The 17,387-nt window shown below is 31.5% G+C and overlaps 2 protein-coding genes across 2 annotated transcripts in view; both read left to right on the top strand.

The window, feature by feature from the left end:
- LOC143055150 (uncharacterized) overlaps positions 1-17,387 on the top strand; it is a 360,248-nt gene that overhangs the window by 29,941 nt on the left and 312,920 nt on the right. The gene's annotated exons all lie outside the window — the stretch shown is intronic.
- The window catches only part of LOC143054667 (uncharacterized), a 232,286-nt gene that overhangs the window by 170,271 nt on the left and 44,628 nt on the right, over positions 1-17,387 (top strand). The gene's annotated exons all lie outside the window — the stretch shown is intronic.

Raw genomic sequence — 17,387 nt, 5'->3', positions numbered from 1 at the left:
CACGACAACAATTTACTTTAGAACTATAATAACGAAAGTATAAAAAATTAAAAAACAAGTTGCTTCAGAACATAACAGATTGTACATAAGCAGTATAAAACAAACAAAGTTCTACAAATTACTTCAGAACAGAACAAATTGTACACCAGCAGTATAAAACACACAACTACAAGTTACTTCAGAACATAACAAATTGTACATAAGCAGTAAAAAAACAAACAACTACAAGTTACTTCAGCACAGAACAAATTGTACATAAGAAATATTCATATACAATTTGTCATATCTAATAAGACTTTATTTACAAAATATAACACATGAGTAAAAAAATCAGAAAAAGAAGAGCCACTATAAAAAAAAATTATTTAAAAAGTGGGACACCAAACATAAATAATATTTCATGGTAGAATTTGACATCAAAATAACAAATAATAATTATAGCAATACAAACAAAACATAACTTAATTACAATGTTTACAGAAGTTCCCATTTCGCCTTAGTTAATTCTTATGTACCTGAGAATTTGTACTAAGGCAAACTGGGATTAATTTTATATAATTATTTTGACAGCTAAGGCGAAATGAGAATAAGCCGTTAATTAGACAGTTTTAATGAACAAATATTTGTAATAATTATATCAAGTGGGGTCTCATTTTACTCGTATTATTGTTCTGAATTAGAAAATATTCCTCCTTTTCATGTTTCTTAAAAAATTTTTTTTTATTGAAATGAATGATGATACTGAATCTACACTAATTCCTGTTGTTTATCAAACAGTTTTAACGAACAAATATTTGTAAGAATCATATAAAGTGGGGTCTCATTTTACTTGTTTTGTTCTACTGAATCCATTGATATAATTATTTTACACATTTCTTGAAAAAATTATTTTTTTAAGATATCAGGTTTTATGGAAGTTCTGACATTTCACAACAAAACATGTTTATTTATTGTTTATGTAGAATATAAATACAAATGTGACTGGTCATTTTATTCAGTTTTGACCACTGATTCATGTGATATATATTTTTTTTATATTTATTACACACCATTGTCCAGTTTATCAGACAAGTTTTGATGTCAGTTGTATTATTCCAGGAGGATGGACAGACAGCATTAATGTTGGCTGCCTACAGAGGACACCTGGAGATCTGTAGACTCCTCATTGATAGAGGATGTAAGATCGACATCACAAATGTATGTTATCTACTTAGTCTGATCACATTACTATTAATCTACACTAAATCATGTTGTTAATTAGACAGGTTTAATGAACAAATATGTGTAATAATTATATAAAGTGGGGTCTCATTTTACTCGTATTAATGTTCTGAATCAGAAAATATTACTCCTTTTCATGTTTTTTAAAAAAAAAATATTTTATTAAAATGATCAATTATACTGAATCTACACTAATTCCTGTTGTTAATTAGACAGTTTCAATGAACAAATATTTGTAAGAATCATATAAAGTGGGGTCTCATTTTGTTTGTTTTGTTCTACTGAATCCATTGATATAATTATTTTACACATTTCTTGAAAAAAAATTTTTTTTTAAGATATCAGGTTTAATGGAAGTTTTGACATTTCACAACAAAAACTGTTTATTTGTTGTTTTATATACAATATAAATACAAGTGTGACTGGTAATTTTATTCAGTTTTGACCACTGATTCATGTGATATATATTTTGTTTATATTTATATTACACAACATTGTCCAGTTTATCAGACAAGTTTTGATGTCAGTTGTATTATTCCAGAGAGATGGAATGACAGCATTAATGTTGGCTGCCAATGGAGGACACCTGGAGATCTGTAGACTCCTCATTGATAGAGGATGTAAGATCGACATCACAAATGTATGTTATCTACTTAGTCTGATCACATTACTATTAATCTACACTAAATCATGTTATTAATTAGACAAGTTTAATGAACAAATATTTGTAATAATTATATCAAGTGGGGTCTCATTTTACTCGTATTATTGTTCTGAATTAGAAAATGTAACTTTTTTTCATGTTTCTTAAAAAAAATATTTTTATAAAAATGATCAATTCTACTGAATCTACACTAATTCCTGTTGTTAATCAGACAGTTTCAATGAACAAATATTTGTAATAATTATATCAAATGGGGTCTCATTTTACTTGTTTTGTTCTACTGAATCCATTGATTTAATTATTTTACACATTTCTTGAAAAAAATATTTTTTTAAGATATCAGGTTTTATGGAAGTCTTGACATTTAACAACAAAACATGTTTATTTGTTATTTTATATACAATATAAATACAAGTGTGACTGGTCATTTTATTCAGTTTTGACCACTGATTCATGTGATATGTATTTTGTTTATTTTTATTACACAATATTGTCCAGTTTATCAGACAAGTTTTGATGTCAGTTGTATTATTCCAGGTTACTGGATGGACAGCATTAATGGTGGCTGCCATGAGAGGACACCTGGAGATCTGTAGACTCCTCATTGATAGAGGATGTAAGATCGACATCACAAATGTATGTTATCTACTTAGTCTGATCACATTACTATTAATCTACACTAAATCATGTTGTTAATTAGACAAGTTTAATGAACAAATATTTGTAATAATTATATCAAGTGGGGTCTCATTTTACTCGTATTATTGTTCTGAATCAGAAAATATTACTCCTTTTCATGTTTCTTGAAAAAAAATATTTTTATTGAAATGATCAATTATACTGAATCTACACTAATTCCTGTTGTTAATCAGACAGTTTCAATGAACAAATATTTGTAAGAATCATATAAAGTGGGGTCTCATTTTACTTGTTTTGTTCTACTGAATCCATTGATATAATTATTTTACACATTTCTTGAAAAAAATATTTTTTTAAGATATCAGGTTTTATGGAAGTTCTGACATTTCACAACAAAACATGTTTATTTATTGTTTATGTAGAATATAAATACAAGTGTGACTGGTCATTGTATTCAGTTTTGACCACTGATTCATGTGATATATATTTTGTTTATATTTATTACACAACATTGTCCAGTTTATCAGACAAGTTTTGATGTCAGTTGTATTATTCCAGGATATAGGAGAGACAGCATTAATGAGGGCTGCCTACAGAGGACACCTGGAGATCTGTAGACTCCTCATTGATACAGGATGTAAGATCGACATCACATCAGTATGTTATCTACTTAGTCTGATCACATTACTATTAATCTACACTAAATCATGTTGTTAATTAGACAAGTTTAATGAACAAATATTTGTAATAATTATATCAAGTGGGGTCTCATTTTACTCGTATTATTGTTCTGAATCAGAAAATATTACTCCTTTTCATGTTTCTTGAAAAAAAATATTTTTATTGAAATGATCAATTATACTGAATCTACACTAATTCCTGTTGTTAATCAGACAGTTTCAATGAACAAATATTTGTAAGAATCATATAAAGTGGGGTCTCATTTTACTTGTTTTGTTCTACTGAATCCATTGATATAATTATTTTACACATTTCTTGAAAAAAATATTTTTTTAAGATATCAGGTTTTATGGAAGTTCTGACATTTCACAACAAAACATGTTTATTTATTGTTTATGTAGAATATAAATACAAGTGTGACTGGTCATTGTATTCAGTTTTGACCACTGATTCATGTGATATATATTTTGTTTATATTTATTACACAACATTGTCCAGTTTATCAGACAAGTTTTGATGTCAGTTGTATTATTCCAGGATATAGGAGAGACAGCATTAATGATGGCTGCCGAGGGAGGACACCTGGAGATCTGTAGACTCCTCATTGATACAGGATGTAAGATCGACATCACAGATGTATGTTATCTACTTAGTCTGATCACATTACTATTAATCTACACTAAATCATGTTGTTAATTAGACAAGTTTAATGAACAAATATTTGTAATAATTATATCAAGTGGGGTCTCAATTTACTCGTATTATTGTTCTGAATTAGAAAATATTACTCCTTTTCATGTTTCTTAAAATTTTTTTTTTATTAAAATGATCAATTATACTGAATCTACACTAATTCCTGTTGTTAATCAGACAGTTTTAATGAACAAATATTTGTAAGAATCATATAAAGTGGGGTCTCATTTTACTTGTTTTGTTCTACTGAATCCATTGATATAATTATTTTACACATTTCTTGAAAAAAAAATTTTTTTTAAATTTCAGGTTTTATGGAAGTCTTGACATTTCACAACAAAACATGTTTATCAGACAAGTTTTAATGTCAGTTGTAGGATATGTTGTATATTATTGATATTGATAACAAAGTATTGTACATTATAGTTACATGTTATTTGGTTATATTATAGAACAGTGGAGAAACAGCTTTACATCTGGCTGCTAAGGGGGGATATCTACAGATCACAAGATGTCTGGTAGAACAAGGAGGTGCCAGTCCCTTGATTAAATCACGTCAGGTAATATTTTATAGTATATGACTATTTAAAAGTAATGAATCACTAAAATGATGTATAAGATATGGTTGGATTCTATTTAAAGGCTATAGTTAAAAGTCATATGATTATTTGAATTGAACCTAAAAAGTTTGCTGTAATTAAAGTCTGTGTAAACAAACAAACTGTCAAACAAAACTTACACCTGTCTGTTGTCATGACAATTATAACAAAGTTATGTGATAATATCAAAACAGTCTAAGCAATGCATTAACATTCGTTAACCATGTGTTTATATATTTAAACAGATGCGAGGTGGGCAATGACAGATAATCTTTAAGATGGGTGAAACAAACTTAAACACTACTAGACAATATTTATATGGATTCAATAAGGGGGAAAAATGCTTAATCATTTCATATTGTTGGCAGTAGGAAATTATTTAATGCAATAATTTGAAAGAGATGATCCTATGGAAATTTCTACAAATCTGTCTAGAGATAAATGTCATCTTGCCATAATTTATTTATTTCCTTATTTGAACAATCACTCAAAACTATGAAATGCTGTAAAAAAAATATATACAGATCTAGGTGTACATGGGGTATAAAGATATAGGAGGATGTGGATGGGGTTTACAGATATAGGAAGGTGTACATAGGGTATACAGATATAGGAGGGTGGGGATCAGGTATACAGATATAGAAGGGTGTACATTGGATATACAGCTATAGGAGGGTGTGGATGGGGTATACAGATATAGGAGGGTGTGGATGGGCTATATAGATATCGGAGGATGTGGATGGGGTATACAGATATCGGAGGGTGTGGATGGGGTATACAGATATCAGAGGGTGTGGATGGGGTATACTGATATAGGAGGGTGTGGTTGGTGTATAAAGATATAGGAGAGTGTGGATGGAGTATACAGATATAGGAGAGTGTGGTTGGGGTATACAGATATAGGAGGGTGTGGATGGAGTATACAGATATAGGAGAGTGTGGTTGGGGTATACAGATATAGGAGGATGTGGATGGGGTATAAAGATATAGGAGAGTGTTGGTGGAGTATACAGATATAGGAGAGTGTGGTTGGGGTATACAGATATAGGAGGGTGTGGATGGAGTATACAGATATAGGAAGGTGTTGGTGGGGTATACAGATATTGGAGGGTGTGGATGAGGTATACAGATATCGGAGGATATGGATGGGGTATACATATATAGGAGGGCATGAATGGGGTATACATAAATAGTAGGGTGTGGATGGGGTATACATATATAGGAGAGTGTGGTTGGGTATACAGGTATAGGAGGATGTGGATGGGGTATACAGATATAGGAGGGTGTAGATGGGGTATACAGATATAGGAGGGTGTAGATGGGGTATACAGATATAGGAGGGTGTGGATGGGTATACAGATATAGGAGGGTTTGGATGGGGTATACAGATATAGGAGGGTGTGGATGGGGTATACAGATATAGGAGGGTGTGATTTGGTGTATACAGATGTAAGTGGGTGTGGATGGGATATACAGATATAGGAGAGAGTGGATGGGGTATACAGATATAGAAGGGCAAGGATGGGCTATACAGATATAGGAGGGTGTGGATGGGGTATACAGATATAAGAGGTTGTGGATAGGGTATACAGATATAGGAGGGTGTGGATGGGGTATACAGATATAGGAGGGTGTAAATTGGGTATATAAATATGGGAGGGTGTGGATGGTGTATATATATATATAGGAGGTTAAGGATGGGGTATACATATAAAGTAGTATGTGGATGGGGTATATAGATATAGGATGGTGTGGATTGGGTATACAGGTATAAGAGAGTGTGGATGGGATATACAGATATAGGATGGTGTGGATGGTGTATATAGATATAGGAGGGTAAAGATGGGGTATACAGATATAGGAGGTTGTGGATGGGGTATACCGATATAAGAGAGTGTGGATGGGGTATACAGATATAGGAGGGTGTGGATGGTGTATATAGATATAGGAGGGTAAAGATGGGGTATACAGATATAGGAGGGTGTGGATGGGGTATACAGAAAAAGGAGAGTGTGTGATGATGTTTAATATAACTAAAGCATTTTTGAGAACGTATTTTATTTGATTCAATTATAAAATGATAACTTCAAATTAAATGACATCTATTTAAATAAACACGTCAGGACAAAGGACGAAGTAAGATTGAATATGCCTATAGTACTAGTGTAATTGATTAATTATATAAAAAATAGAGCCTTTCAAGACGACATAATTATTTGGACTACCTCTTAGGCAGTCAATGGGTCCCCACTTAGGAAAATTTCTGGATCTGCCAGTGCTTGGTCCTGTTCATCAACAATTTATTTTCCTCCAGCCCCAGGTGATTTATGACTATGTCAGACTATTTATTTTGTGTATAGCTAGATCTTGCTATATAAATCACTGATCTTTTGCTAAATAAATCCTTGATCTCAACATATTTAAATCCTTTCTATTAAATATGGATTTGTAAATTTATGCTAATAGTATGCATAAAATATTTAAAAGAAAACAGCAGTTCTGACATATTCAGTTGCAAGATATGTTTGAAAATCAGTAAGCGTGGTAAGACAAATCCATTCAGAAGTCTTGAAAAGTAAAGAGAACCACTTAATTTTAATTGGAAGGTAATTTGATATTCAGGCTGGGGCAACTTCAAAGTTTTCTATCGATTGTTGCTACACAGACATATTTTTTTCTGGGGGTTGCTCACTTGCTGTGTGAAAAATTATTTTCACTTTTCCCCTCTATTTTGTTTTTTTCCAATTCTTACTAGTCAAGGATATTCATTTCCAAAATTGATGTCCCAGTCAGTCCTCGCATACAATTACATTTCATCTATCATGTATTTTGTGACCAAAAAAGATATTTTGTGTTGTTGTTTTACAGTTTTAAAGGAACAGTGGCTTGCTTTAATTTGATTCATGTCTGACATATCTGTTTTTTATACATTTGGCTGTTAAGTTTCTCAATTGATTTTTTTTTTATGTCCAAGCTATATTTAGCCCACTATCCAGTATGAATTTTCTCATTGTCAAAGGAGGTACAAAATGTATATGCCTATAGTACTAGTGTAATTGATTAATTATATAGCTATTTCATTAGAACTTACAATTGGTGGATAGTTGTCTCTTGAAATGGCGATCATACTACATCTCCTTATATGATATAAAAACAGACAAATTGCATTAAAGTCTTTGTGTGACCATGTATCATGTGTATTGCTTACATGTTTTTTGTTGACCCCTTTTTAAAAAATCTGGATAAACTTAGAAATTATATAACCAACACTTACCAAATTAGATTTCACATATATATATGTCAATTTTCAACTTTATATTATTGAAAAACGATTCATAATTTAAATAAAATCAGTTTATAAAAGATGTAAAATCTGGATACCCAGCAATTTTTAAAAACTGTAAATACTGAAAGTTTTGCATGCATTTATTATACTATTTCCAGTATATGATCATTTATTATTGCAATTATTCAAGAATGGATGCCTTAGCTGTTATCTGCTCTTTGGTTGGGTTGTCTCATTGACATGCATATTCCCTAAATTCCATTCTCAATTTTACTAAAAAATGTTTATTTATTGTGATGTTAAATAATTCCTCATAAATTTGTATGTTTCAGTTAAAAATGTTTAAGAATGCAAGTTTTTATTATTGCGATATTTACCTAGTCACATTATTCGCATTCAATTATTTCTGAATTTACAGTACTGTACATGTATAAAGTTTGAGTGGTTTACAATAGGCAATATGTGTAATGGAACTTTACGGAAGAAAAATAAATAAGCGAAAACAATGATAGAAGTCTCATCTGTGTCTTATTTTGATAATGGAAATGGCAATACTTTATGATTACATGTATCTGTATATTTAACAGGACTGAAAGTATGTTTTTATCCAAATACAGTCTAATCATCTAATGGAACATACTTGTACAAGTTCAACTTTTACTGGGATTCATGTTTAGTACCAAATTGTTGCTTTTATATATGTTTATCTTCTTTAAATATTTCTTTATGAGTCCTTGTGCATGTTTCGTGTGTTTTACACCAATCAAGTTTGATTGAGCTATTGATATATTTTTTTCTTTTTTTTTCTGCATTGTCTACGGAGTTTGAACTTGTCAATTGCTGGTATTCATTGATATCTACATGTCATGCATGTATACTTAAAAGCTAGTCACTCATGTTGACCGACACTCTTTGCCTTATACATGTAGTAGATTCTTTTAAATATATTGTAAGAATATAAAAATCCTAAATTTAGCTGTTGAATGTACATGAAACTTTCCATAACATTAGAATTAAAAGTACAAGGTACCACCTTCTATTGAACAGTCTGCATCTCAAACTTTGAACCTGTATTCACCACTGCATGTTTCATGTGTTTCATTTGTCATTATTTACATAATTTTCTAAGGATTTCTCAGGGTTGAATTTTTTTTCTGGTTTCTTTTTTATTGAATTTTGCACTGCAACACCCTCAATTGTTAAAGACAGTACAATTTTCAAGACGAGCATTTCAGCTAAATGACTATGTTGTATGAAATTTGCTCATAGTTGTAGGCCTTACACTGACCTTTAGTTTTTGACTTTTACGTCATTTAGTCATGTTAGTTGCTTGCCCATGTTGGGGAGAGTTGTCTCATTAGCAATGAAACCACATTTTTTTAATTTTGTATGTACCCGTACATGTACATGATATCTTATGCCCTTTCTTATTCTGATACATGTATATGTTAATGTCACAGAAAAACTCTCAAAAACATGATTACTATTGTCTGATTGGCAATCATACCACATCTTCTTTTTTATATTTACTATGTCACATTTTATGTGCCTGAGTCTCTCAACATGCTCAAGCTAAAGCTTATGTTGTTCTTATTTGGTTGCTGTCTGTCATTATTTGTTTATTTGTGTATTAAAGGTAGCATAACTCATGTACAAATGTAGTTGTATGTATAAATGCAAATGATAAAGAGTTTTACTCATTGTTGAAAGCTGTACAGTAACCTATAAAAATTGTGATAAACATGATGAAAGACCTAAGAACTTTCATAAAAATCTGAAATCAAACTGGCCTAATTACTCACGAAATTGTAATGAAAGTACAGTGCATAAACATGATAAAAAGAAATATATTTAATCAAATTAATGTTTTGATACACACGCTTGACAAAAAATTAATGGATGAAGTTACTGTTCAAATGTTGATACTGCTGTTCTTATGAACATAATGTAAAGTTACAGATATCTATAACATTTAGCCCTTTTATGTTGGTCTTCTGTTTGTAATCAACTGCACATGTAATTTTCCACTATACAGGTACAACATTGTACAACGTACATGTATATGTGCATATTAAAATTCTTTTTAATCAAATTGTACTTGATTAATCTCTGTGTGACATGTCTGTGTTCATGTTGAAAATTAGAACTGTTCATCTTTGATTATCCTTTACAGCTGTGGAACAATCTCTACGAGGCTGCAACAAGATGTTGAATTACTTTATAGATTACATGAGGTTTTTGCTTTACACATGTTTCCATTTGTAGGTTCCGTTAACGTTAATTTTACAATTTAACAGTCAATTAGCCATATCTTTCACTTTCTGCATTCTATTAATGGAGGGTTTTCTTTCTGTCCAGAAAAACACAGGCAATAAAAGATGGGTGTCAATAACTGGGTCCTCCTTTCACCTTTAAGCTGAGTCTTACTAGTATTTTTAATCATTTTTAACATGCTGTTTGACATCACCATGATCACACTGTGGAATGTCTGGTTGGAAAATTAACTTTATTCCATTTCAAAAAGTTATGTTGCCCTGAACACATTGTTGTCCATGTTTTCTGGATGACAATAAAATATGTGTTGAAAAAGAGGAATTTTGACATAAAGCTTGTGAATTACCAACTGTTCATAGATCCTGCAGTCAGGTATTGCATTGTACATGTAAGGCTTATCTTTTGCACTTTTGTTCTCATCATTGTCATCTTGAACCTGTAATAAAAAAAAGTAACAATTGACAATTGTGTACACAAAAAAAAACCATCCAGTAAGCAGTATAACAGTATTACTGATACAAATATTTTTCATATACATGATATATATATAAACATGAAGGACTTATATTGTAATCCAAGTTTTTATGCAAAAGTTCTGTGAAAAAAGATGTGTTAAAAACTTAACAATATCCACCTAACATTTTTGTAAAAGATTCACGAACTATCAATATATTTTTAGCAAGTTTTTGCAAAATAAAAAAAAACTCCGCCACATTATGTATGTATGTAAATATATGTTCCTGCCTCGTTTGAATTGTTTTACATTGTAAATTCGGTGTCTTTTATAGCTGACTATGCGGTATGGTCTTTGCTCATTGTTGAAGGCCCGTATCCTGACCTATAGTTGTTAATTTGTGTGTCATTTTGTTCTCTTGTGGAGAGTTGTCTTATTTGCAATCATACCACATTTTCTTTTTTAACCGGATTTTTGTGACAAAAATGTCGGTTATTGATTTGGGGATGTACGGCGGGCGGGCAGTCGGGCTGTTGGGCGGGCGGCAATCAAATGTTGTCCGTGCATTAACTCGTGAACCGTTCAACCAAAGCTTTTAAAATTTTAATATGTTATTCCTGACAACTATACGAAGGTCAAGTTCAATAATGGCGATTTTGACTTTTACCGTTCAGGAGTTATGGTTCTTGAAAGATTGAAAAATGGAGTTGTCCGTGCATTTACGCATGAACTGTTCTACCAAAGCTTCCCAAATTTTAATATGTTGTTACTAATGAAAGAATGGAGGTCAAGTTCAATAATGACGAATTTGACTTTTACCGTTCAGGAGTTATGGTTCTTGAAAGATTGAAAAATGGCGTTTCCATTCAGGTTGTTTCATTTACTCATGAACCATTCAATCTAAGCTTTTCAAATTTTAATATGTTGATACTGATGACAAAATGGAGGTCAAATTTGATATTGACGATTTTCACTTTCACCTTTTATCAGTAATGGTTCTTGTGATATTGCCAGGACACAAATAAATGTTAATAAATCCGGTTTGCTGTCATTGTGACAGCCTCTTGTTATATAGTTAATTTAATTAATTCAAACCAAAACAAATTTAAATTATATGCTTGTTTCCAGCCTTCAATTTGAAACAAAAGTTTCAGGTGGGTAATTCGCCTTTTCCCGAATCTTTATATAAGACCTGGGGTAAATGGTAAATCACTTATTTAAATATAATTGGAATAGTCACAAAACAATTTGTAACGTTCTTTTGTTGGTAATTCAATGATTTTTAGATAGTTACAGCATTGTTGTTCACAAGATGAAGGCAGTGAACGGGCGTTGCCACCAAGGACAAATTGTGTCAAACTATGCAGGTTTTCAGTGCAATGCAATCGCCTTCTTGTAATTATATTCAGATGGAGATTTGATTAAAGAGGTCCTGCATCATTAAGTCATTGTGCTTCTGAAGGTTATCGAAATGATAGTTTTAAACATATACTCAAATTTAAATACATCGGATATCTTTTTTAAAGATAGTTCTTGTTTTTTATAATATGAATTGCGCCAATAAATGGAACTTGACACATTCCCCATTTCCATTCTCAATTATAATCCTGGTACCTTTGATAACTATTATTAGTTGTGTCATATTTACCTCGAAGCGATTTACCTATTTACACGTATATGTTACATTAGAATACTGACTTCAACTGTGAAATAACTTTAATTTTATAATTACTAAAGATATGATTATAAAATTTGAAATTAAGTAGTACTTAAAGAAAGTCTCCATTTTTATGTCATGTCATTCCATCAGGTCCTCAGTGCACTATTTTGTTATAAGTGCACTAAGGAGGCCCTTTGCTTGTACCTGTCAATAACGGAAAGTACCTCCTCAGTGCACTAAGAACAAGCATATGAAAACAAGTCTATAATATTTGCGCAATTAAATAATAATAATATAATAATAATTCTTTATTTAAAGAGGGTTACACAGTTAGCTATAAAGCTAATCTTCCCTCAGGCCCTCATGAAATACAATGAAATATAACAAACAATTACAAAATATCAAACAGACACACATACATGAATAATGAAATAAAAAATTGTTATGAAATACACAATTTTCAAAACAAGTAAAAGTTACAAAGTCATATATGACATGTATAGTATTGGCATCAACAATATCATAAGTTTGAGTAAGTGTGTGAAAATTATTATGCAAATAAAAAACGCATGTAGCTTCTTCATGTTCCATCAAGTAATTTTTTAAATCTTTTTTGAATGAGCTTGTACTTGAGGTTGATTTTTTCAGGGATATTGGTAAGTTATTCCATAAAATAGATCCTGAATATATAAAAGATTTCTTATAAAGCTCTGTTTTGGCTTTTGGAACTTGTAAATTTTTGCAAGAGGCATTTCTCAAACGATATTGGTTTATTTCTGGCATTTCTTTAAATTTTTCAGTGAGATATACAGGGGCTTCATTCTTAAGGCAATGCATCAAAACTGATTTGTGGTATGAGATTCTGTTCTCTACTGTCATCCATCCAAGCTGTTTAAACAGTGAAGCTGATGATGAAAGTGGATCAGCATCTAAAATAAGTCTTGCAGCCCTTTTCTGCAATTTTATTCTAACTAGCTCATTTTTAGCACAACCACTCCAAATAATACAACAATAATCTATCAGTGGGAGAATATAACCATTATAAAATAATTTTCTTAGATCAATATTCATGATATTTAGAAATTTCTTGATTTTAGAGAGTAAAAAAAGTCTAGATGAAATTGATGAACATAAGTAATTAATATGGCCTGTCCAGGACAGATTAGAGTCAATTCTAACACCTAAAGGTTTTTCAATTGATGATTTTTGAAGAATATTATTCTCAATAGTTAGAACTGGTTCTGCTTGATTTAAAGGCAGCCTTTGTCTTGTACCTATAACCATACATTTTATCTTATCCAAATTTATGAACATGCTATTTTCATGACACCATTTTTTGACACATTGGAGATCATCTTGTACTTTTAATTGCATATCACCAATAGTCTTTCCTGATGTATGCATAGTTGTGTCATCAGCATACAAGTCTGTATGGCAGTTTTTGATGTGTAATGGAAGGTCATTTATGAACAAAAGAAACAAAATGGGACCAAGTATTGAGCCCTGTGGAACACCAAAATTTATAAATATTTTATCAGAAAACTGATTATTTATATGGACTTGCTTTCTTTCACTCACATATCTATAATACTAAAATTACGAGGTCCAATCTGTCAGCCGTCATCACGTAAAAACGATGAATCAAAGAATTCAACTTTATATATAACTAATATAGTACAATGGTGTTGATTAAAAATTACACCACTCTAGGCCCATTTGTTTTTCACGTAATTAATATTGCCAATAATTATAAAGTTCCAGATCGAGTCCGACACCGATACCAATAGTATATTCACCTGTTACCTATTACCTTATCTGTACGTTCCGCATCAGACAGGCGCACCACCAAACAGTGTATTTAGAATTTGTTGAGTAAAAAATATTCCATTCCAGGCCCTTTTGTTTTCCAAATTATTAATATTACCAATAATTGATAGGTTCCAGGTCGACGGGTTCAAACAGAAAGATTTTGAAAGCAGAGAAAACTGTGCACCTTATACATGTTATAATCGGCATGACTTTATCAGATGACAATACCAATACTAAAATAAGGCATACGCATAGTTATATATCAGTCATGGACCCGCGATATCACGGGTGTGTTCTAGTGATTTTAAAAAATCAACAGTATCTTCATGGAAGCCATAAATTAGAAGTTTTTTACATAGAATTTCATGATCAACAACATCGAAAGCTTTCTTAAAATCCAAGAGGACGGCCAAATTGATATTTCCATTATTCATTTCATGTAGCCATTTATCAATAATATTAATGAGGGCAGTTTGACATGAAAGGTTGTTTTATTTGGCGCAAATGAATGCTGCAGTTTTTACAATAAAGCATGCAAAATAAGAAGTCTTGCGCAAATTCATTCTTTTTCAGTGAAACAACTAGATATCCAGTGGCAGATTCAGAGGGGGCGTAGAGGGTGTACGCCCACCTCTGTAATTTTTGATAGAAAAAAATGCATTTCAATATTGTATATCTTTTTAACTATACTAAATTTGCAGTTTTGTGATATGTGCATGTAGTTTTAACAATGTCGTCAATAGGTGTTAGAAAGAAGCTATCAAAAAATGATTTAGAACCTTATACTACACATACGAAGGTACAGGTATGATACCATGACGGGTGAACGTATGATATAACTGTGAAATAGCCATTGTTATTGGCACGTTATTTTATGGATTGTTGATTTTATTACCTTTGGATTATTGGCACGTGCCATCGAACTTAATCTTTATAGACCAAATATTAAAGCATACATACTTTACTTTTACAGTTTAGAGGGAGAAGACGAAGAAGAATTATTTATAATAGTGCAATCTGAATAAACAAATAAATACATATTTTATATTAAATAAGTTTTTTATTCAAATGAAAGAAAGGATAAGCGCATTTACAAACAGATGTACTAAGACATATACTCGATGCTGAACTTAAAATTAGGTTATTTTGTTTTAATCTATGAGGATCTGGAGGGGGTCCTTCATTTCTGTATTCTTTAATGTTTAGGCCGTTTTTTTCTATTCTTTATACTTTTTGTCTATATTATACCATTCTTTATATTCAAGCACCTTATTATTCTCTATTCTTTATTTTTTTCCATTTTCTCTATTATTCATATTTATAGCCGATCATTCTCTCAATTCTGTAAAACCCCATCAACATCCTCTTTCCGATGGTATGTTATTTTATAGTTTTGACACTCTCACTTCATGGCCTAAGAGCAGTTTCAGAAGCTTAGTTCAAATGGAGACATGGTTCCCTGATGCGGCCTTAAGAGGATAACGAAATTAACGATATAAATTATCTGACTTATAAAATATTTGTATTTTGCGTTCAGATCGTTCCTAATGAAGTAAAATCCAGAAAATATAAAATTTATAAGATGTTGTTGTCACTCTTTTGTTAGTGTTACGTTTAAAATTTGCAATTACTTTTTTCAAAGAATAATTAAATGTTTAAATTAACACCAGAAAATAAAAAAAAAAATAAAATCAGAAACACCGTTATTGGGGAATAATTTATTTCTACAACAAAACAAACTAGCAAAACTGTATGTATATAAATATATATTATTAATTCTCTAATCCCTTAAACAAAGACCAACAGAAATAAAAAGTCAACGAATGATTTTATGTTTAACAATTCAAAATGATACACGTTTTTTATTCTAGCATTTATAATACAATGTATCATCCACATGAAGGTGCGTAACTCCTAATATCATTCTGACACACTAATCTTAACTCGATCTGAAAGTTTTGAACGTTACTTTTTATGATTGGTCTTAATTTGTCCAAAACAGTCTTACAGCCCTTGGATGGTGTAAACTTCCCAAAACAACGTGTATGGTGTAATTGTATATGGCATATGGTGCAATGGTGTAAGGTGTATGGTGCTATGGTGTATGGTGTAAGAGGAATGGTGTAATGGTGTATGAGAAATGGTGTGATTGTGTAACGTGCGATCGGGAATTGTGTGAATGATAGTGTACGACCTATCATTGGTTGCAAACGAAATTTTTTTTATTTTATTTTTTCGGATTGTAAGCATAAACATAATAAAAATCTTAATACTTAAAATTTAATTGCATTATGAGTAATTTCGGATCCTGTTGATAGAATGGGGAATGGTGTATGGTGTAAAGTGTAAGGTGTATGGTGCAAAGGTGTAACGTGTATGGTGTAATGGTACAAGGTGTATGGTGTAATGGTGTTTGGTGTAATGGTGTATGGTGTTAGTGGGAAGTTTACACCATCCAAGGACTTTAACAGACTTGATTTAACGCTAGAGCCTTCCATCTTGATTAACTTGACATGACTGAACAGACTTGACACAATATATCTGAACAGTGTCTTTAAGTCTGAAAATTCTCAACGTTTTTCTCTAGCGGTAAATTAAGTCGATCAAGACTTGATCAGACCAAAATGACCGTTTCAGACTTAAATCTGGCTACTAGTGTTATGATGATATAGGAGAGAGTGGATGGGGTATACAGATATAGGAGGATGTGGATGGGGTATACAGATATAGGAGGGTGGGGATGGGCTATACAGATATAGGAGGGTGTGGATGGGCTATACAGATATAGGAGGGTGTGGATGTGGTATACAGATATAGGAGGGTGTGGATGGGCTATACAGATATAGGAGGGTGTGGATGTGGTATACAGCTATAGGAGGGATTGGAGGGGTATACAGATATAGGAGGGTGTAGATGGGGTGTACAGATACAGGAGGGTATGAATGGGTTTACAGATTAGAAAATCATGAATTAAAGAAGAAAAAAATGAAAATCATGAAAATGGAGAGAAATCGGTAAAAAATTAATGAATAGAAAAGAATTGGGTGCAGAAATATAAAAAATAGAGAACAATATTTGGGTGTTAAAAATATAAAGAACTGTCAATAATGTGTCCACAAAATTGGAAAAGATAGTTAAAGATGAAGACCCCAAGGTCCTCCACACCCTCATGTAGACATAAGGATGCATTTACCAATCTTCAAACTGCAAAGAAAATTATACAACAAAAAAAGAGTTAAAAGCCTATTTAAAGTCTTCACAAAATTGTGAAAAATAATCTAAATGTCATCTTATGAGTTGTATATATATATATATATATATATATATATGCAGTGCAGGCGATTTGGTGTCACAATATCACAGTAGCATGGGTTCGAATCCCGGCGAGGGAAGAACCAAAAATTTGC

The sequence above is a fragment of the Mytilus galloprovincialis genome, chromosome 12 (assembly GCF_965363235.1).
Source record: "Mytilus galloprovincialis chromosome 12, xbMytGall1.hap1.1, whole genome shotgun sequence".
Taxonomy (NCBI): Eukaryota; Metazoa; Mollusca; class Bivalvia; order Mytilida; family Mytilidae; genus Mytilus; species Mytilus galloprovincialis.
The sequence above is the reverse complement of the archived record's forward strand: the minus strand, read 5'-3'. Positions and strand labels throughout refer to the sequence as shown.